The sequence below is a fragment of the Triturus cristatus genome, chromosome 6, assembly GCF_964204655.1.
Source record: "Triturus cristatus chromosome 6, aTriCri1.1, whole genome shotgun sequence".
Lineage (NCBI taxonomy): Eukaryota > Metazoa > Chordata > Amphibia > Caudata > Salamandridae > Triturus > Triturus cristatus.
The window spans coordinates 100,539,307-100,558,389 of NC_140589.1; the positions used below are offsets into that span (position 1 = coordinate 100,539,307).

At 43.2% G+C, this 19,083-nt stretch overlaps 19 non-coding genes across 19 annotated transcripts; all 19 read right to left on the bottom strand.

The window, feature by feature from the left end:
- Window positions 1–624: 624 nt before the first annotated feature.
- TRNAL-CAG (transfer RNA leucine (anticodon CAG)) lies at window positions 625–707 on the bottom strand. The gene has a single exon. It is a non-coding gene; the product is annotated as a tRNA-Leu (tRNA).
- A 1,739-nt stretch (window positions 708–2,446) lies between these two features.
- On the bottom strand, window positions 2,447–2,529 carry TRNAL-AAG (transfer RNA leucine (anticodon AAG)). Its single transcript has one exon. It is a non-coding gene; the product is annotated as a tRNA-Leu (tRNA).
- Window positions 2,530–2,716: 187 nt separating this feature from the next.
- On the bottom strand, window positions 2,717–2,799 carry TRNAL-CAG (transfer RNA leucine (anticodon CAG)). Its single transcript has one exon. It is a non-coding gene; the product is annotated as a tRNA-Leu (tRNA).
- A 632-nt stretch (window positions 2,800–3,431) lies between these two features.
- TRNAL-UAG (transfer RNA leucine (anticodon UAG)) lies at window positions 3,432–3,514 on the bottom strand. The gene has a single exon. It is a non-coding gene; the product is annotated as a tRNA-Leu (tRNA).
- A 1,028-nt stretch (window positions 3,515–4,542) lies between these two features.
- On the bottom strand, window positions 4,543–4,625 carry TRNAL-AAG (transfer RNA leucine (anticodon AAG)). Its single transcript has one exon. It is a non-coding gene; the product is annotated as a tRNA-Leu (tRNA).
- Window positions 4,626–4,811: 186 nt separating this feature from the next.
- TRNAL-CAG (transfer RNA leucine (anticodon CAG)) lies at window positions 4,812–4,894 on the bottom strand. Its single transcript has one exon. It is a non-coding gene; the product is annotated as a tRNA-Leu (tRNA).
- A 1,739-nt stretch (window positions 4,895–6,633) lies between these two features.
- On the bottom strand, window positions 6,634–6,716 carry TRNAL-AAG (transfer RNA leucine (anticodon AAG)). Its single transcript has one exon. It is a non-coding gene; the product is annotated as a tRNA-Leu (tRNA).
- Window positions 6,717–6,902: 186 nt separating this feature from the next.
- Window positions 6,903–6,985, bottom strand: TRNAL-CAG (transfer RNA leucine (anticodon CAG)). Its single transcript has one exon. It is a non-coding gene; the product is annotated as a tRNA-Leu (tRNA).
- A 1,739-nt stretch (window positions 6,986–8,724) lies between these two features.
- On the bottom strand, window positions 8,725–8,807 carry TRNAL-UAG (transfer RNA leucine (anticodon UAG)). Its single transcript has one exon. It is a non-coding gene; the product is annotated as a tRNA-Leu (tRNA).
- Window positions 8,808–10,809: 2,002 nt separating this feature from the next.
- TRNAL-AAG (transfer RNA leucine (anticodon AAG)) lies at window positions 10,810–10,892 on the bottom strand. The gene has a single exon. It is a non-coding gene; the product is annotated as a tRNA-Leu (tRNA).
- Window positions 10,893–11,078: 186 nt separating this feature from the next.
- On the bottom strand, window positions 11,079–11,161 carry TRNAL-CAG (transfer RNA leucine (anticodon CAG)). The gene has a single exon. It is a non-coding gene; the product is annotated as a tRNA-Leu (tRNA).
- A 633-nt stretch (window positions 11,162–11,794) lies between these two features.
- On the bottom strand, window positions 11,795–11,877 carry TRNAL-UAG (transfer RNA leucine (anticodon UAG)). The gene has a single exon. It is a non-coding gene; the product is annotated as a tRNA-Leu (tRNA).
- Window positions 11,878–12,900: 1,023 nt separating this feature from the next.
- On the bottom strand, window positions 12,901–12,983 carry TRNAL-AAG (transfer RNA leucine (anticodon AAG)). Its single transcript has one exon. It is a non-coding gene; the product is annotated as a tRNA-Leu (tRNA).
- Window positions 12,984–13,863: 880 nt separating this feature from the next.
- Window positions 13,864–13,946, bottom strand: TRNAL-UAG (transfer RNA leucine (anticodon UAG)). Its single transcript has one exon. It is a non-coding gene; the product is annotated as a tRNA-Leu (tRNA).
- A 1,018-nt stretch (window positions 13,947–14,964) lies between these two features.
- TRNAL-AAG (transfer RNA leucine (anticodon AAG)) lies at window positions 14,965–15,047 on the bottom strand. The gene has a single exon. It is a non-coding gene; the product is annotated as a tRNA-Leu (tRNA).
- Window positions 15,048–15,233: 186 nt separating this feature from the next.
- TRNAL-CAG (transfer RNA leucine (anticodon CAG)) lies at window positions 15,234–15,316 on the bottom strand. The gene has a single exon. It is a non-coding gene; the product is annotated as a tRNA-Leu (tRNA).
- A 632-nt stretch (window positions 15,317–15,948) lies between these two features.
- Window positions 15,949–16,031, bottom strand: TRNAL-UAG (transfer RNA leucine (anticodon UAG)). The gene has a single exon. It is a non-coding gene; the product is annotated as a tRNA-Leu (tRNA).
- A 1,028-nt stretch (window positions 16,032–17,059) lies between these two features.
- TRNAL-AAG (transfer RNA leucine (anticodon AAG)) lies at window positions 17,060–17,142 on the bottom strand. The gene has a single exon. It is a non-coding gene; the product is annotated as a tRNA-Leu (tRNA).
- Window positions 17,143–17,328: 186 nt separating this feature from the next.
- Window positions 17,329–17,411, bottom strand: TRNAL-CAG (transfer RNA leucine (anticodon CAG)). The gene has a single exon. It is a non-coding gene; the product is annotated as a tRNA-Leu (tRNA).
- Window positions 17,412–19,083: the final 1,672 nt, after the last annotated feature.

The following is a 19,083-nucleotide window of genomic DNA, read 5'->3' on the forward strand; positions in this document are numbered from 1 at the left end:
GCTCTATCACTTGTATTTTTGCCCTTGCTCTGCATTCTATAGTGGAAACATCTCTTGAATGAAGCATCTGAAAATGACGTGACATAAAATTTAAAACCTCCTTATTGGAAACCTAAAACATCACAAGACTTAATGTAACCCATTTCTTTCATAAAAAAGATTTTTAAAGTACCCCACAAAAGAAATATAAAACACCAAGAGTGCTAGAAGAATATTACATTAACGTTAAAGATAGAATAGGGCAAATGCATTTGCAGTTGAAACTGATGTTTGGTACTTATTCAGATATTATTTACATTGCCAATTTTTAGCTGAGATTCTAAAGGAACTGAGAGAGAAAATGGAATTCAAGTTTTGTCAGAAGTGGGATTCGAACCCACGCCTCCACGAGAGACTGCGGCCTTAACGCTGCGCCTTGGACCACTCGGCCATCCTGACCCCATGCTGCTTTTTGATCTAAAGGGTGAGAAAGATATTAGGAACCAAAAAATGCACAGAGCTTAGGCCAATAGTGGCTAGAGCAAGAAAAAAACTCACTGCACTCTTCCAAGAAGACAATCCTATAAGCCACTGCGAGGGAAATGATCATATTTCTCAAGAAAAAAATTAGAGTAAACACAGGACTGTCAGAAGTGGGATTTGAACCCACGCCTCCAGAGGAGACTGCGACCTGAACGCAGCGCCTTAGACCACTCGGCCATCCTGACTTGCTTTCCCAGCATCTTCCAGAGGCCAGACAGCCATGCAGGTGAGGTACTGAAAAGGAATGCCCTCAATGTATTTATCCTATTATATGCACTTTCAACAGATCTTTGAACAATCTGTACAGAGCAGGACCTATGGAGAACTCTTTAGAACTTTGAGGCGAACAAAGAGAAAGTGCTATTCACCAGCCACTTGAACGGCTCAAAGCTGCTTTGAAATTGAGACAATAGCCACCGCTTGGCTGGCTAAAGCAATTTCAACAAGGGATCTCAAAGTCACAACATAGGGTGGAGTATGCAAATTTAAGCAGCCCCTGATCAAAGCCCTGAGGAAATTGCTGTAAGTGTGCTGGAGTCCAGTTGTCTACCAGATGAATGGCATTCTTCCAAATTTGCAGGGCCCGTCTGGCCAGGGCATACAAGAGCATGACTCTTCCAGATGACCTCTTACATGGGTCCTATGCTCATTTGGTAAGGATTGCGCTTTGTCAGCAAGACGTTATAGAACCTAAATATATGAGAAACCCCATCTCTCTTGACAAGAGGAGAACGGAATAACGTGCCAGGTGAAGACCAACAGATGCAACTTCCATCAGATGTTAACCTGATAAAGGAGATTAAATCTCCAAAAGGCATGCCAGAAGTGGGATTCGAACCCACGCCTCCAAAGGAGACGGTGGCCTAAACACATCACCTTAGACCTCTCGGCCACCCTGACAGTATAGGCTTTTAAGAAATGAATAAAAGTTACTCAGAAACGTCTACCTCCATGCAAGCCTGAAATAATTTAAACCTTCAAACACAAGGTGCAACTTTATGCACAGGACAATAAACACAGAAGAACACATACGAAAGCACTTTATTTCACAGGTATACAGTTTTCATGCTTTTAGAACACCACATACCTCTCACCAGCTATTTAGGGTCCTGTATCCGACTCACAACATTTCCTTGCCTGCGACCTCTCTCTCTACACAAACAACTACAGCACAGGAAGTAGGAAGGCAATAGGTGGGGCAGTTTATGCAAATTTATGCTGCCAATGTGCCTTGCAGATTCATGCAGGATTTCTAGATCCTTGCTGGATACAAGAGAGTAGGCCTTGTTCCAGATAAACTATCCGTAGCAGGGAAAGTCTGAGCACAGGCACTCTTTTGCTCTTTAGCCCCTGGCCTGGGACTCACCCTCACTTGCTGAGGCGTGAAATTCTGCATACCAACTTTGCACAGAAGGTATGTTTGTGGTTGTTTGGGGATGGGTGGGAGGTCAAGAGCAGGGAAAAGCAGGTCTCCTTCACTACTAGACTCCTCTTCTATGCCTCCCTGCCATTCACTCACTCTGTCTTTGTTTCATTCTCTCCTTCCACAACACTCCTTCTCACTCACTCGCTCTATCACTTGTATTTTTGCCCTTGCTCTGCATTCTATAGTGGAAACATCTCTTGAATGAAGCATCTGAAAATGACGTGACATAAAATTTAAAACCTCCTTATTGGAAACCTAAAACATCACAAGACTTAATGTAACCCATTTCTTTCATAAAAAAGATTTTTAAAGTACCCCACAAAAGAAATATAAAACACCACGAGTGCTAGAAGAATATTACATTAACGTTAAAGATAGAATAGGGCAAATGCATTTGCAGTTGAAACTGAAGTTTGGTACTTATTCAGATATTATTTACATTGCCAATTTTTAGCTGAGATTCTAAAGGAACTGAGAGAGAAAATGGAATTCAAGTTTTGTCAGAAGTGGGATTCGAACCCATGCCTCCATGAGAGACTGCGGCCTTAACGCAGCGCCTTAGACCACTCGGCCATCCTGACCCCCATGCTGCTTTTTCATCTAAAGGGTGAGAAAGATATTAGGAACCAAAAAATGCACAGAGCTTAGGCCAATAGTGGCTAGAGCAAGAAAAAAACTCACTGCACTCTTCCAAGAAGACAATCCTATAAGCCACTGCGAGGGAAATGATCATATTTCTCAAGAAAAAAAGTAGAGTAAACACAGGACTGTCAGAAGTGGGATTTGAACCCACACCTCCAGAGGAGACTGCGACCTGAACGCAGCGCCTTAGACCACTCGGCCATCCTGACTTGCTTCCCCAGCATCTACCAGAGGCCAAACAGCCATGCAGGTGAGGTACTGAAAAGGAATGCCCTCAATTTACTTATCCTATTATATGCACTTCCAACAGATCTTTGAACAATCTGTACAGAGCAGGACCTATGGAGAACTCTTTAGAACTTTGAGGCGAACAAAGAAAAAGTGCTATTCACCAGCCACTTGAACGGCTCAAAGCTGCTTTGAAATTGAGACAATAGCCACCTCTTGGCTGGCTAAAGCAATTTCAACAAAGGATCTCAAAGTCACAACATAGGGTGGAGTATGCAAATTTAAGCAGCCCCTGATCAAAGCCCTAAGGAAATTGCTGTAAGTGTGCTGGAGTCCAGTTGTCTACCAGATGCATGGCATTCTTCTAAATTTGCAGGGCCCGTCTGGCCAGGGCATACAAGAGCATGACTCTTCCAGATGACCTCTTACATGGGTCCTATGCTCATTTGGTAAGGATTGCGCTTTGTCAGCAAGACGTTATAGAACCTAAATATATGAGAAACCCCATCTCTCTTGAAAAGAGGAGAACGGAATAACGTGCCAGGTGAAGACCAACAGATGCAACTTCCATCAGATGTTAACCTGATAAAGGAGATTAAATCTCCAAAAGGCATGCCGGAAGTGGGATTCGAACCCACGCCTCCAAAGGAGACTGTGGCCTAAACACAGCGCCTTAGACCTCTCGGCCATCCTGACAGTATAGGCATTTAAGAAATGAATAAAAGTTACTCAGAAACGTCTACCTCCATGCAAGCCTGAAATAATTTAAACCTTCAAACACAAGGTGCAACTTTATGCACAGGACAATAAACACAGAAGAACACATACGAAAGCACTTTATTTCACAGGTATACAGTTTTCATGCTTTTAGAACACCACATACCTCTCACCAGCTATTTAGGGTCCTGTATCCGACTCACAACATTTCCTTGCCTGCGACCTCTCTCTCTACACAAACAACTACAGCACAGGAAGTAGGAAGGCAATAGGTGGGGCAGTTTATTCAAATTTATGCTGCCAATGTGCCTTGCAGATTCATGCAGGATTTCTAGATCCTTGCTGGATACAAGAGAGTAGGCCTTGTTCCAGATAAACTATCCCTAGCAGGGAAAGTATGAGCACAGGCACTCTTTTGCTCTTTAGCCCCTGGCCTGGGACTCACCCTCACTTGCTGAGGCGTGAAATTCTGCATACCAACTTTGCACAGAAGGTATGTTTGTGGTTGTTTGTGGTTGTTTGGGGATGGGTGGGAGGTCAAGAGCAGGGAAAAGCAGGTCTCCTTCACTACTAGACTCCTCTTCTATGCCTCCCTGCCATTCACTCACTCTGTCTTTGTTTCATTCTCTCCTTCCACAACACTCCTTCTCACTCACTCGCTCTATCACTTGTATTTTTGCCCTTGCTCTGCATTCAATAGTGGAAACATCTCTTGAATGAAGCATCTGAAAATGACGTGACATAAAATTTAAAACCTCCTTATTGGAAACCTAAAACATCACAAGACTTAATGTAACCCATTTCTTTCATAAAAAAGATTTTTAAAGTACCCCACAAAAGAAATATAAAACACCACGAGTGCTAGAAGAATATTACATTAACGTTAAAGATAGAATAGGGCAAATGCATTTGAAACTGAAGTTTGGTACTTATTCAGATATTATTTACATTGCCAATTTTTAGCTGAGATTCTAAAGGAACTTAGAGAGAAAATGGAATTCAAGTTTTGTCAGAAGTGGGATTTGAACCCACGCCTCCAGGAGAGACTGTGGCCTTAACGCAGCGCCTTAGACCACTCGGCCATCCTGACCCCATGCTGCTTATTGATCTAAAGGGTGAGAAAGATATTAGGAACCAAAAAATGCACAGAGCTTAGGCCAATAGTGGCTAGAGCAAGAAAAAAACTCACTGCACTCTTCCAAGAAGACAATCCTATAAGCCACTGCGAGGGAAATGATCATATTTCTCAAGAAAAAAATTAGAGTAAACACAGAACTGTCAGAAGTGGGATTTGAACCCACGCCTCCAGAGGAGACTGCGACCTGAACGCAGCGCCTTAGACCACTCGGCCATCCTGACTTGCTTTCCCAGCATCTTCCAGAGGCCAGACAGCCATGCAGGTGAGGTACTGAAAAGGAATGCCCTCAATTTATTTATCCTATTATATGCACTTCCAACAGATCTTTGAACAATCTGTACAGAGCAGGACCTATGGAGAACTCTTTAGAACTTTGAGGCGAACAAAGAGAAAGTGCTATTCACCAGCCACTTGAACGGCTCAAAGCTGCTTTGAAATTGAGACAATAGCCACCTCTTGGCTGGCTAAAGCAATTTCAACAAGGGATCTCAAAGTCACAACATAGGGTGGAGTATGCAAATTTAAGCAGCCCCTGATCAAAGCCCTGAGGAAATTGCTGTAAGTGTGCTGGAGTCCAGTTGTCCACCAGATGAATGGCATTCTTCCAAATTTGCAGGGCCCGTCTGGCCAGGGCATACAAGAGCATGACTCTTCCAGATGACCTCTCACATGGGTCCTATGCTCATTTGGTAAGGATTGCGCTTTGTCAGCAAGACGTTATAGAACCTAAATATATGAGAAACCCCATCTCTCTTGACAAGAGGAGAACGGAATAACGTGCCAGGTGAAGACCAACAGATGCAACTTCCATCAGATGTTAACCTGATAAAGGAGATTAAATCTCCAAAAGGCATGTCAGAAGTGGGATTCAAACCCACGGCTCCAAAGGAGACCGTGGCCTAAACACAGCGCCTTAGACCTCTCGGCCATCCTGACAGTATAGGCTTTTAAGAAATGAATAAAAGTTACTCAGAAACGTCTACCTCCATGCAAGCCTGAAATAATTTAAACCTTCAAACACAAGGTGCAACTTTATGCACAGGACAATAAACACAGAAGAACACATACGAAAGCACTTTATTTCACAGGTTTACAGTTTTCATGCTTTTAGAACACCACATACCTCTCACCAGCTATTTAGGGTCCTGTATCCGACTCACAACATTTCCTTGCCTGCGACCTCTCTCTCTACACAAACAACTACAGCACAGGAAGTAGGAAGGCAATAGGTGGGGCAGTTTATGCAAATTTATGCTGCCAATGTGCCTTGCAGATTCATGCAGGATTTCTAGATCCTTGCTGGATACAAGAGAGTAGGCCTTGTTCCAGATAAACTATCCGTAGCAGGGAAAGTCTGAGCACAGGCACTCTTTTGCTCTTTAGCCCCTGGCCTGGGACTCACCCTCACTTGCTGAGGAGTGAAATTCTGCATGCCAACTTTGCACAGAAGGTATGTTTGTGGTTGTTTGGGGATGGGTGGGAGGTCAAGAGCAGGGAAAAGCAGGTCTCCTTCACTACTAGACTCCTCTTCTATGCCTCCCTGCTATTCACTCACTCTGTCTTTGTTTCATTCTCTCCTTCCACAATACTCCTTCTCACTCACTCGCTCTATCACTTGTATTTTTGCCCTTGCACTGCATTCTATAGTGGAAACATCTCTTGAATGAAGCATCTGAAAATGACGTGACATAAAATTTAAAACCTCCTTATTGGAAACCTAAAACATCACAAGACTTAATGTAACCCATTTCTTTCATAAAAAAGATTTTTAAAGTACCCCACAAAAGAAATATAAAACACCACGAGTGCTAGAAGAATATTATATTAACGTTAAAGATAGAATAGGGCAAATGCATTTGCAGTTGAAACTGAAGTTTGGTACTTATTCAGATATTATTTACATTGCCAATTTTTAGCTGAGATTCTAAAGGAACTGAGAGAGAAAATGGAATTCAAGTTTTGTCAGAAGTGGGATTTGAACCCACGCCTCCAGGAGAGACTGCGGCCTTAACCCAGCGCCTTAGACCACTCGGCCATCCTGACTCCATGCTGCTTTTTGATCTAAAGGGTGAGAAAGATATTAGGAACCAAAAAATGCACAGAGCTTAGGCCAATAGTGGCTAGAGCAAGAAAAAAACTCACTGCACTCTTCCAAGAAGACAATCCTATAAGCCACTGCGCGGGAAATGATCATATTTCTCAAGAAAAAAATTAGAGTAAACACAGAACTGTCAGAAGTGGGATTTGAACCCACGCCTCCAGAGGAGACTGCGACCTGAACGCAGCGCCTTAGACCACTCGGCCATCCTGACTTGTTTTCCCAGCATCTTCCAGAGGCCAGACAGCCATGCAGGTGAGGTACTGAAAAGGAATGCCCTCAATTTATTTATCCTATTATATGCACTTCCAACAGATCTTTGAACAATCTGTACAGAGCAGGACCTATGGAGAACTCTTTAGAACTTTGAGGCGAACAAAGAGAAAGTGCTATTCACCAGCCACTTGAACGGCTCAAAGCTGCTTTGAAATTGAGACAATAGCCACCTCTTGGCTGGCTAAAGCAATTTCAACAAGGGATCTCAAAGTCACAACATAGGGTGGAGTATGCAAATTTAAGCAGCCCCTGATCAAAGCCCTGAGGAAATTGCTGTAAGTGTGCTGGAGTCCAGTTGTCCACCAGATGAATGGCATTCTTCCAAATTTGCAGGGCCCGTCTGGCCAGGGCATACAAGAGCATGACTCTTCCAGATGACCTCTTACATGGGTCCTATGCTCATTTGGTAAGGATTGCGCTTTGTCAGCAAGACGTTATAGAACCTAAATATATGAGAAACCCCATCTCTCTTGACAAGAGGAGAACGGAATAACGTGCCAGGTGAAGACCAACAGATGCAACTTCCATCAGATGTTAACCTGATAAAGGAGATTAAATCTCCAAAAGGCATGTCAGAAGTGGGATTCGAACCCATGCCTCCAAAGGAGACGGTGACCTAAACACAGCACCTTAGACCTCTCGGCCATCCTGACAGTATAGGCTTTTAAGAAATGAATAAAAGTTACTCAGAAACGTCTACCTCCATGCAAGCCTGAAATAATTTAAACCTTCAAACACAAGGTGCAACTTTATGCACAGGACAATAAACACAGAAGAACACATACGAAAGCACTTTATTTCACAGGTATACAGTTTTCATGCTTTTAGAACACCACATACCTCTCACCAGCTATTTAGGGTCCTGTATCCGACTCACAACATTTCCTTGCCTGCGACCTCTCTCTCTACACAAACAACTACAGCACAGGAAGTAGGAAGGCAATAGGTGGGGCAGTTTATGCAAATTTATGCTGCCAATGTGCCTTGCAGATTCATGCAGGATTTCTAGATCCTTGCTGGATACAAGAGAGTAGGCCTTGTTCCAGATAAACTATCCCTAGCAGGGAAAGTCTGAGCACAGGCACTCTTTTGCTCTTTAGCCCCTGGCCTGGGACTCACCCTCACTTGCTGAGGCGTGAAATTCTGCATACCAACTTTGCACAGAAGGTATGTTTGTGGTTGTTTGGGGATGGGTGGGAGGTCAAGAGCAGGGAAAAGCAGGTCTCCTTCACTACTAGACTCCTCTTCTATGCCTCCCTGCCATTCACTCACTCTGTCTTTGTTTCATTCTCTCCTTCCACAACACTCCTTCTCACTCACTCGCTCTATCACTTGTATTTTTGCCCTTGCTCTGCATTCTATAGTGGAAACATCTCTTGAATGAAGCATCTGAAAATGACGTGACATAAAATTTAAAACCTCCTTATTGGAAACCTAAAACATCACAAGACTTAATGTAACCCATTTCTTTCATAAAAAAGATTTTTAAAGTACCCCACAAAAGAAATATAAAACACCACGAGTGCTAGAAGAATATTACATTAACGTTAAAGATAGAATAGGGCAAATGCATTTGCAGTTGAAACTGAAGTTTGGTACTTATTCAGATATTATTTACATTGCCAATTTTTAGCTGAGATTCTAAAGGAACTGAGAGAGAAAATGGAATTCAAGTTTTGTCAGAAGTGGGATTCGAACCCACGCCTCCAGGAGAGACTGCGGCCTAAACGCAGCGCCTTAGACCACTCGGCCATCCTGACCCCATGCTACTTTTTCATCTAAAGGGTGAGAAAGATATTAGGAACCAAAAAATGCACAGAGCTTAGGCCAATAGTGGCTAGAGCAAGAAAAAAACTCACTGCACTCTTCCAAGAAGACAATCCTATAAGCCACTGCGAGGGAAATGATCATATTTCTCAAGAAAATAATTAGAGTAAACACAGGACTTTCAGAAGTGGGATTTGAACCCACGCCTCCAGAGGAGACTGCGACCTGAACGCAGCACCTTAGACCACTCGGCCATCCTGACTTGCTTTCCCAGCATCTTCCAGAGGCCAGACAGCCATGCAGGTGAGGTACTGAAAAGGAATGCCCTCAATTTATTTATCCTATTATATGCACTTCCAACAGATCTTTGAACAATTTGTACAGAGCAGGACCTGTGGAGAACTCTTTAGAACTTTGAGGCGAACAAAGAGAAAGTGCTATTCACCAGCCACTTGAACGGCTCAAAGCTGCTTTGAAATTGAGACAATAGCCACCTCTTGGCTGGCTAAAGGAATTTCAACAAGGGATCTCAAAGTCACAACATAGGGTGGAGTATGCAAATTTAAGCAGCCCCTGATCAAAGCCCTAAGGAAATTGCTGTAAGTGTGCTGGAGTCCAGTTGTCTACCAGATGCATGGCATTCTTCCAAATTTGCAGGGCCCGTCTGGCCAGGGCATACAAGAGCATGACTCTTCCAGATGACCTCTTACATGGGTCCTATGCTCATTTGGTAAGGATTGCGCTTTGTCAGCAAGACGTTATAGAACCTAAATATATGAGAAACCCCATCTCTCTTGACAAGAGGAGAACGGAATAACGTGCCAGGTGAAGACCAACAGATGCAACTTCCATCAGATGTTAACCTGATAAAGGAGATTAAATCTCCAAAAGGCATGTCAGAAGTGGGATTCGAACCCATGCCTCCAAAGGAGACGGTGGCCTAAACACAGCACCTTAGACCTCTCGGCCATCCTGACAGTATAGGCTTTTAAGAAATGAATAAAAGTTACTCAGAAACGTCTACCTCCATGCAAGCCTGAAATAATTTAAACCTTCAAACACAAGGTGCAACTTTATGCACAGGACAATAAACACAGAAGAACACATACGAAAGCACTTTATTTCACAGGTATACAGTTTTCATGCTTTTAGAACACCACATACCTCTCACCAGCTATTTAGGGTCCTGTATCCGACTCACAACATTTCCTTGCCTGCGACCTCTCTCTCTACACAAACAACTACAGCACAGGAAGTAGGAAGGCAATAGGTGGGGCAGTTTATGCAAATTTATGCTGCCAATGTGCCTTGCAGATTCATGCAGGATTTCTAGATCCTTGCTGGATACAAGAGAGTAGGCCTTGTTCCAGATAAACTATCCCTAGCAGGGAAAGTCTGAGCACAGGCACTCTTTTGCTCTTTAGCCCCTGGCCTGGGACTCACCCTCACTTGCTGAGGCGTGAAATTCTGCATACCAACTTTGCACAGAAGGTATGTTTGTGGTTGTTTGGGGATGGGTGGGAGGTCAAGAGCAGGGAAAAGCAGGTCTCCTTCACTACTAGACTCCTCTTCTATGCCTCCCTGCCATTCACTCACTCTGTCTTTGTTTCATTCTCTCCTTCCACAACACTCCTTCTCACTCACTCGCTCTATCACTTGTATTTTTGCCCTTGCTCTGCATTCTATAGTGGAAACATCTCTTGAATGAAGCATCTGAAAATGACGTGACATAAAATTTAAAACCTCCTTATTGGAAACCTAAAACATCACAAGACTTAATGTAACCCATTTCTTTCATAAAAAAGATTTTTAAAGTACCCCACAAAAGAAATATAAAACACCACGAGTGCTAGAAGAATATTACATTAACGTTAAAGATAGAATAGGGCAAATGCATTTGAAACTGAAGTTTGGTACTTATTCAGATATTATTTACATTGCCAATTTTTAGCTGAGATTCTAAAGGAACTGAGAGAGAAAATGGAATTCAAGTTTTGTCAGAAGTGGGATTCGAACCCACGCCTCCATGAGAGACTGCGGCCTTAACGCAGTGCCTTAGACCACTCGGCCATCCTGACCCCATGCTGCTTTTTCATCTAAAGGGTGAGAAAGATATTAGGAACCAAAAAATGCACAGAGCTTAGGCCAATAGTGGCTAGAGCAAGAAAAAAACTCACTGCACTCTTCCAAGAAGACAATCCTATAAGCCACTGCGAGGGAAATGATCATATTTCTCAAGAAAAAAAGTAGAGTAAACACAGGACTGTCAGAAGTGGGATTTGAACCCACGCCTCCAGAGGAGACTGCGACCTGAACGCAGCGCCTTAGACCACTCGGCCATCCTGACTTGCTTTCCCAGCATCTACCAGAGGCCAAACAGCCATGCAGGTGAGGTACTGAAAAGGAATGCCCTCAATTTACTTATCCTATTAAATGCACTTCCAACAGATCTTTGAACAATCTGTACAGAGCAGGACCTATGGAGAACTCTTTAGAACTTTGAGGCGAACAAAGAGAAAGTGCTATTCACCAGCCACTTGAACGGCTCAAAGCTGCTTTGAAATTGAGACAATAGCCACCTCTTGGCTGGCTAAAGCAATTTCAACAAAGGATCTCAAAGTCACAACATAGGGTGGAGTATGCAAATTTAAGCAGCCCCTGATCAAAGCCCTAAGGAAATTGCTGTAAGTGTGCTGGAGTCCAGTTGTCTACCAGATGCATGGCATTCTTCCAAATTTGCAGGGCCCGTCTGGCCAGGGCATACAAGAGCATGACTCTTCCAGATGACCTCTTACATGGGTCCTATGCTCATTTGGTAAGGATTGCGCTTTGTCAGCAAGACGTTATAGAACCTAAATATATGAGAAACCCCATCTCTCTTGACAAGAGGAGAACGGAATAACGTGCCAGGATTTAGACCAACAGCTGCAACTTCCATCAGATGTTAACCTGATAAAGGAGATTAAATCTCCAAAAGGCATGCCAGAAGTGGGATTCGAACCCACGCCTCCAAAGGAGACTGTGGCCTAAACACAGCACCTTAGACCTCTCGGCCATCCTGACAGTATAGGCTTTTAAGAAATGAATAAAAGTTGCTCAGAAACGTCTACCTCCATGCAAGCCTGAAATAATTTAAACCTTCAAACACAAGGTGCAACTTTATGCACAGGACAATAAACACAGAAGAACACATACGAAAGCACTTTATTTCACAGGTATACAGTTTTCATGCTTTTAGAACACCACATACCTCTCACCAGCTATTTAGGGTCCTGTATCCGACTCACAACATTTCCTTGCCTGCGACCCCTCTCTCTACACAAACAACTACAGCACAGGAAGTAGGAAGGCAATAGGTGGGGCAGTTTATGCAAATTTATGCTGCCAATGTGCCTTGCAGATTCATGCAGGATTTCTAGATCCTTGCTGGATACAAGAGAGTAGGACTTGTTCCAGATAAACTATCCCTAGCAGGGAAAGTCTGAGCACAGGCACTCTTTTGCTCTTTAGCCCCTGGCCTGGGACTCACCCTCACTTGCTGAGGCGTGAAATTCTGCATACCAACTTTGCACAGAAGGTATGTTTTGGTTGTTTGGGGATGGGTGGGAGGTCAAGAGCAGGGAAAAGCAGGTCTCCTTCACTGCTAGATTCCTCTTCTATGCCTCCCTGCTATTCACTCACTCTGTCTTTGTTTCATTCTCTCCTTCCACAATACTCCTTCTCACTCACTCGCTCTATCACTTGTATTTTTGCCCTTGCACTGCATTCTATAGTGGAAACATCTCTTGAATGAAGCATCTGAAAATGACGTGACATAAAATTTAAAACCTCCTTATTGGAAACCTAAAACATCACAAGACTTAATGTAACCCATTTCTTTCATAAAAAAGATTTTTAAAGTACCCCACAAAAGAAATATAAAACACCACGAGTGCTAGAAGAATATTACATTAACGTTAAAGATAGAATAGGGCAAATGCATTTGCAGTTGAAACTGAAGTTTGGTACTTATTCAGATATTATTTACATTGCCAATTTTTAGCTGAGATTCTAAAGGAACTGAGAGAGAAAATGGAATTCAAGTTTTGTCAGAAGTGGGATTTGAACCCACGCCTCCATGAGAGACTGCGGCCTTAACGCAGCGCCTTAGACCACTCGGCCATCCTGACCCCATGCTGCTTTTTGATCTAAAGGGTGAGAAAGATATTAGGAACCAAAAAATGCACAGAGCTTAGGCCAATAGTGGCTAGAGCAAGAAAAAAACTCACTGCACTCTTCCAAGAAGACAATCCTATAAGCCACTGCAAGGGAAATGATCATATTTCTCAAGAAAAAAATTAGAGTAAACACAGGACTGTCAGAAGTGGGATTTGAACCCACGCCTCCAGAGGAGACTGCGACCTGAACGCAGCGCCTTAGACTACTCGGCCATCCTAACTTGCTTTTCCAGCATCTTCCAGAGGCCAGACAGCCATGCAGGTGAGGTACTGAAAAGGAATGCCCTCAATTTATTTATCCTATTATATGCACTTTCAACAGATCTTTGAACAATCTGTACAGAGCAGGACCTATGGAGAACTCTTTAGAACTTTGAGGCGAACAAAGAGAAAGTGCTATTCACCAGCCACTTGAACGGCTCAAAGCTGCTTTGAAATTGAGACAATAGCCACCTCTTGGCTGGCTAAAGCAATTTCAACAAGGGATCTCAAAGTCACAACATAGGGTGGAGTATGCAAATTTAAGCAGCCCCTGATCAAAGCCCTGAGGAAATTGCTGTAAGTGTGCTGGAGTCCAGTTGTCTACCAGATGAATGGCATTCTTCCAAATTTGCAGGGCCCGTCTGGCCAGGGCATACAAGAGCATGACTCTTCCAGATGACCTCTTACATGGGTCCTATGCTCATTTGGTAAGGATTGCGCTTTGTCAGTATATGAGAAACCCCATCTCTCTTGACAAGAGGAGAACGGAATAACGTGCCAAGTGAAGACCAACAGATGCAACTTCCATCAGATGTTAACCTGATAAAGGAGATTAAATCTCCAAAAGGCATGTCAGAAGTGGGATTCGAACCCACGCCTCCAAAGGAGACTGTGGCCTAAACACAGCGCCTTAGACCTCTCGGCCATCCTGACAGTATAGGCTTTTAAGAAATGAATAAAAGTTACTCAGAAACGTCTACCTCCATGCAAGCCTGAAATAATTTAAACCTTCAAACACAAGGTGCAACTTTATGCACAGGACAATAAACACAGAAGAACACATACGAAAGCACTTTATTTCACAGGTATACAGTTTTCATGCTTTTAGAACACCACATACCTCTCACCAGCTATTTAGGGTCCTGTATCCGACTCACAACATTTCCTTGCCTGCGACCTCTCTCTCTACACAAACAACTACAGCACAGGAAGTAGGAAGGCAATAGGTGTGGCAGTTTATGCAAATTTATGCTGCCATTGTGCCTTGCAGATTCATGCAGGATTTCTAGATCCTTGCTGGATACAAGAGAGTAGGCCTTGTTCCAGATAAACTATCCGTAGCAGGGAAAGTCTGAGCACAGGCACTCTTTTGCTCTTTAGCCCCTGGCCTGGGACTCACCCTCACTTGCTGAGGCGTGAAATTCTGCATACAAACTTTGCACAGAAGGTATGTTTGTGGTTGTTTGGGGATGGGTGGGAGGTCAAGAGCAGGGAAAAGCAGGTCTCCTTCACTACTAGACTCCTCTTCTATGCCTCCCAGCCGTTCACTCACTCTGTCTTTGTTTCATTCTCTTCTTCCACAACACTCCTTCTCACTCACTCGCTCTATCACTTGTATTTTTGCCCTTGCTCTGCATTCTATAGTGGAAACATCTCTTGAATGAAGCATCTGAAAATGACGTGACATAAAATTTAAAACCTCCTTATTGGAAACCTAAAACATCACAAGACTTAATGTAACCCATTTCTTTCATAAAAAAGATTTTTAAAGTACCCCACAAAAGAAATATAAAACACCACGAGTGCTAGAAGAATATTACATTAACGTTAAAGATAGAATAGGGCAAATGCATTTGAAACTGAAGTTTGGTACTTATTCAGATATTATTTACATTGCCAATTTTTAGCTGAGATTCTAAAGGAACTGAGAGAGAAAATGGAATTCAAGTTTTGTCAGAAGTGGGATTCGAACCCACGCCTCCATGAGAGACTGCGGCCTTAACGCAGCGCCTTAGACCACTCGGCCATCCTGACCCCATGCTGCTTTTTCATCTAAAGGGTGAGAAAGATATTAGGAACCAAAAAATGCACAGAGCTTAGGCCAATAGTGGCTAGAGCAAGAAAAAAACTCACTGCACTCTTCCAAGAAGACAATCCTATAAGCCACTGCGAGGGAAATGATCATATTTCTCAAGAAAAAAAGTAGAGTAAACACAGGACTGTCAGAAGTGGGATTTGAACCCACGCCTCCAGAGGAGACTGCGACCTGAACGCAGCGCCTTAGACCACTCGGCCATCCTGACTTGCTTTCCCAGCATCTACCAGAGGCCAAACAGCCATGCAGGTGAGGTACTGAAAAGGAATGCCCTCAATTTACTTATCCTATTATATGCACTTCCAACAGATCTTTGAACAATCTGTACAGAGCAGGACCTATGGAGAACTCTTTAGAACTTTGAGGCGAACAAAGAGAAAGTGCTATTCACCAGCCACTTGAACGGCTCAAAGCTGCTTTGAAATTGAGACAATAGCCACCTGTTGGCTGGCTAAAGCAATTTCAACAAAGGATCTCAAAGTCACAACATAGGGTGGAGTATGCAAATTTAAGCAGCCCCTGATCAAAGCCCTAAGGAAATTGCTGTAAGTGTGCTGGAGTCCAGTTGTCTACCAGATGCATGGCATTCTTCCAAATTTGCAGGGCCCGTCTGGCCAGGGCATACAAGAGCATGACTCTTCCAGATGACCTCTTACATGGGTCCTATGCTCATTTGGTAAGGATTGCGCTTTGTCAGCAAGACGTTATAGAACCTAAATATATGAGAAACCCCATCTCTCTTGACAAGAGGAGAACGGAATAACGTGCCAGGTGAAGACCAACAGATGCAAATTCCATCAGATGTTGACCTGATAAAGGAGATTAAATCTCCAAAAGCCATGCCAGAAGTGGGATTCGAACCCACGCCTCCAAAGGAGACTGTGGCCTAAACACAGCACCTTAGACCTCTCGGCCATCCTGACATTATAGGCTTTTAAGAAATGAATAAAAGTTACTCAGAAACGTCTACCTCCATGCAAGCCTGAAATAATTTAAACCTTCAAACACAAGGTGCAACTTTATGCACAGGACAATAAACACAGAAGAACACATACGAAAGCACTTTATTTCACAGGTATACAGTTTTCATGCTTTTAGAACACCACATACCTCTCACCAGCTATTTAGGGTCCTGTATCCGACTCACAACATTTCCTTGCCTGCGACCTCTCTCTCTACACAAACAACTACAGCACAGGAAGTAGGAAGGCAATAGGTGGGGCAGTTTATGCAAATTTATGCTGCCAATGTGCCATGCAGATTCATGCAGGATTTCTAGATCCTTGCTGGATACAAGAGAGTAGGACTTGTTCCAGATAAACTATCCCTAGCAGGGAAAGTCTGAGCACAGGCACTCTTTTGCTCTTTAGCCCCTGGCCTGGGACTCACCCTCACTTGCTGAGGAGTGAAATTCTGCATGCCAACTTTGCACAGAAGGTATGTTTGTGGTTGTTTGTGGTTGTTTGGGGATGGGTGGGAGGTCAAGAGCAGGGAAAAGCAGGTCTCCTTCACTACTAGACTCCTCTTCTATGCCTCCCTGCCATTCACTCACTCTGTCTTTGTTTCATTCTCTCCTTCCACAACACTCCTTCTCACTCACTCGCTCTATCACTTGTATTTTTGCCCTTGCTCTGCATTCAATAGTGGAAACATCTCTTGAATGAAGCATCTGAAAATGACGTGACATAAAATTTAAAACCTCCTTATTGGAAACCTAAAACATCACAAGACTTAATGTAACCCATTTCTTTCATAAAAAAGATTTTTAAAGTACCCCACAAAAGAAATATAAAACACCACGAGTGCTAGAAGAATATTACATTAACGTTAAAGATAGAATAGGGCAAATGCATTTGAAACTGAAGTTTGGTACTTATTCAGATATTATTTACATTGCCAATTTTTAGCTGAGATTCTAAAGGAACTTAGAGAGAAAATGGAATTCAAGTTTTGTCAGAAGTGGGATTCGAACCCACGCCTCCATGAAAGACTGCGGCCTTAACGCAGCGCCTTAGACCACTCGGCCATCCTGACCCCATGCTGCTTTTTCATCTAAAGGGTGAGAAAGATATTAGGAACCAAAAAATGCACAGAGCTTAGGCCAATAGTGGCTAGAGCAAGAAAAAAACTCACTGCACTCTTCCAAGAAGACAATCCTATAAGCCACTGCGAGGGAAATGATCATATTTCTCAAGAAAAAAAGTAGAGTAAACACTGGACTGTCAGAAGTGGGATTTGAACCCACGCCTCCAGAGGAGACTGCGACCTGAACGCAGCGCCTTAGACCACTCGGCCATCCTGACTTGCTTTCCCAGCATCTACCAGAGGCCAAACAGCCATGCAGGTGAGGTACTGAAAAGGAATGCCCTCAATTTACTTATCCTATTATATGCACTTCCAACAGATCTTTGAACAATCTGTACAGAGCAGGACCTATGGAGAACTCTTTAGAACTTTGAGGCGAACAAAGAAAAAGTGCTATTCACCAGCCACTTGAACGGCTCAAAGCTGCTTTGAAATTGAGACAATAGCCACCTCTTGGCTGGCTAAAGCAATTTCAACAAAGGATCTCAAAGTCACAACATAGGGTGGAGTATGCAAATTTAAGCAGACCCTGATCAAAGCCCTAAGGAAATTGCTGTAAGTGTGCTGGAGTCCAGTTGTCTACCAGATGCATGGCATTCTTCCAAATTTGCAGGGCCCGTCTGGCCAGGGCATACAAGAGCATGACTCTTCCAGATGACCTCTTACATGGGTCCTATGCTCATTTGGTAAGGATTGCGCTTTGTCAGCAAGACGTTATAGAACCTAAATATATGAGAAACCCCATCTCTCTTGACAAGAGGAGAACGGAATAACGTGCCAGGTGAAGACCAACAGATGCAAATTCCATCAGATGTTAACCTGATAAAGGAGATTAAATCTCCAAAAGGCATGCCAGAAGTGGTATTCGAACCCACGCCTCCAAAGGAGACTGTGGCCTAAACACAGCACCTTAGACCTCTCGGCCATCCTGACAGTATAGGCTTTTAAGAAATGAATAAAAGTTACTCAGAAACGTCTACCTCCATGCAAGCCTGAAATAATTTAAACCTTCAAACACAAGGTGCAACTTTATGCACAGGACAATAAACACAGAAGAACACATACGAAAGCACTTTATTTCACAGGTATACAGTTTTCATGCTTTTAGAACACCACATACCTCTCACCAGCTATTTAGGGTCCTGTATCCGACTCACAACATTTCCTTGCCTGCGACCTCTCTCTCTACACAAACAACTACAGCACAGGAAGTAGGAAGGCAATAGGTGGAGCAGTTTATGCAAATTTATGCTGCCAATGTGCCTTGCAGATTCATGCAGGATTTCTAGATCCTTGCTGGATACAAGAGAGTAGGACTTGTTCCAGATAAACTATCCCTAGCAGGGAAAGTCTGAGCACAGGCACTCTTTTGCTCTTTAGCCCCTGGCCTGGGACTCACCCTCACTTGCTGAGGCGTGAAATTCTGCATACCAACTTTGCACAGAAGGTATGTTTGTGGTTGTTTGGGGATGGGTGGGAGGTCAAGAGCAGGGAAAAGCAGGTCTCCTTCACTACTAGACTCCTCTTCTATGCCTCCCTGCTATTCACTCACTCTGTCTTTGTTTCATTCTCTCCTTCCACAATACTCCTTCTCACTCACTCGCTCTATCACTTGTATTTTTGCCCTTGCACTGCATTCTATAGTGGAAACATCTCTTGAATGAAGCATCTGAAAATGACGTGACATAAAATTTAAAACCTCCTTATTGGAAACCTAAAACATCACAAGACTTAATGTAACCCATTTCTTTCATAAAAAAGATTTTTAAAGTACCCCACAAAAGAAATATAAAACACCACGAGTGCTAGAAGAATATTACATTAACGTTAAAGATAGAATAGGGCAAATGCATTTGCAGTTGAAACTGAAGTTTGGTACTTATTCAGATA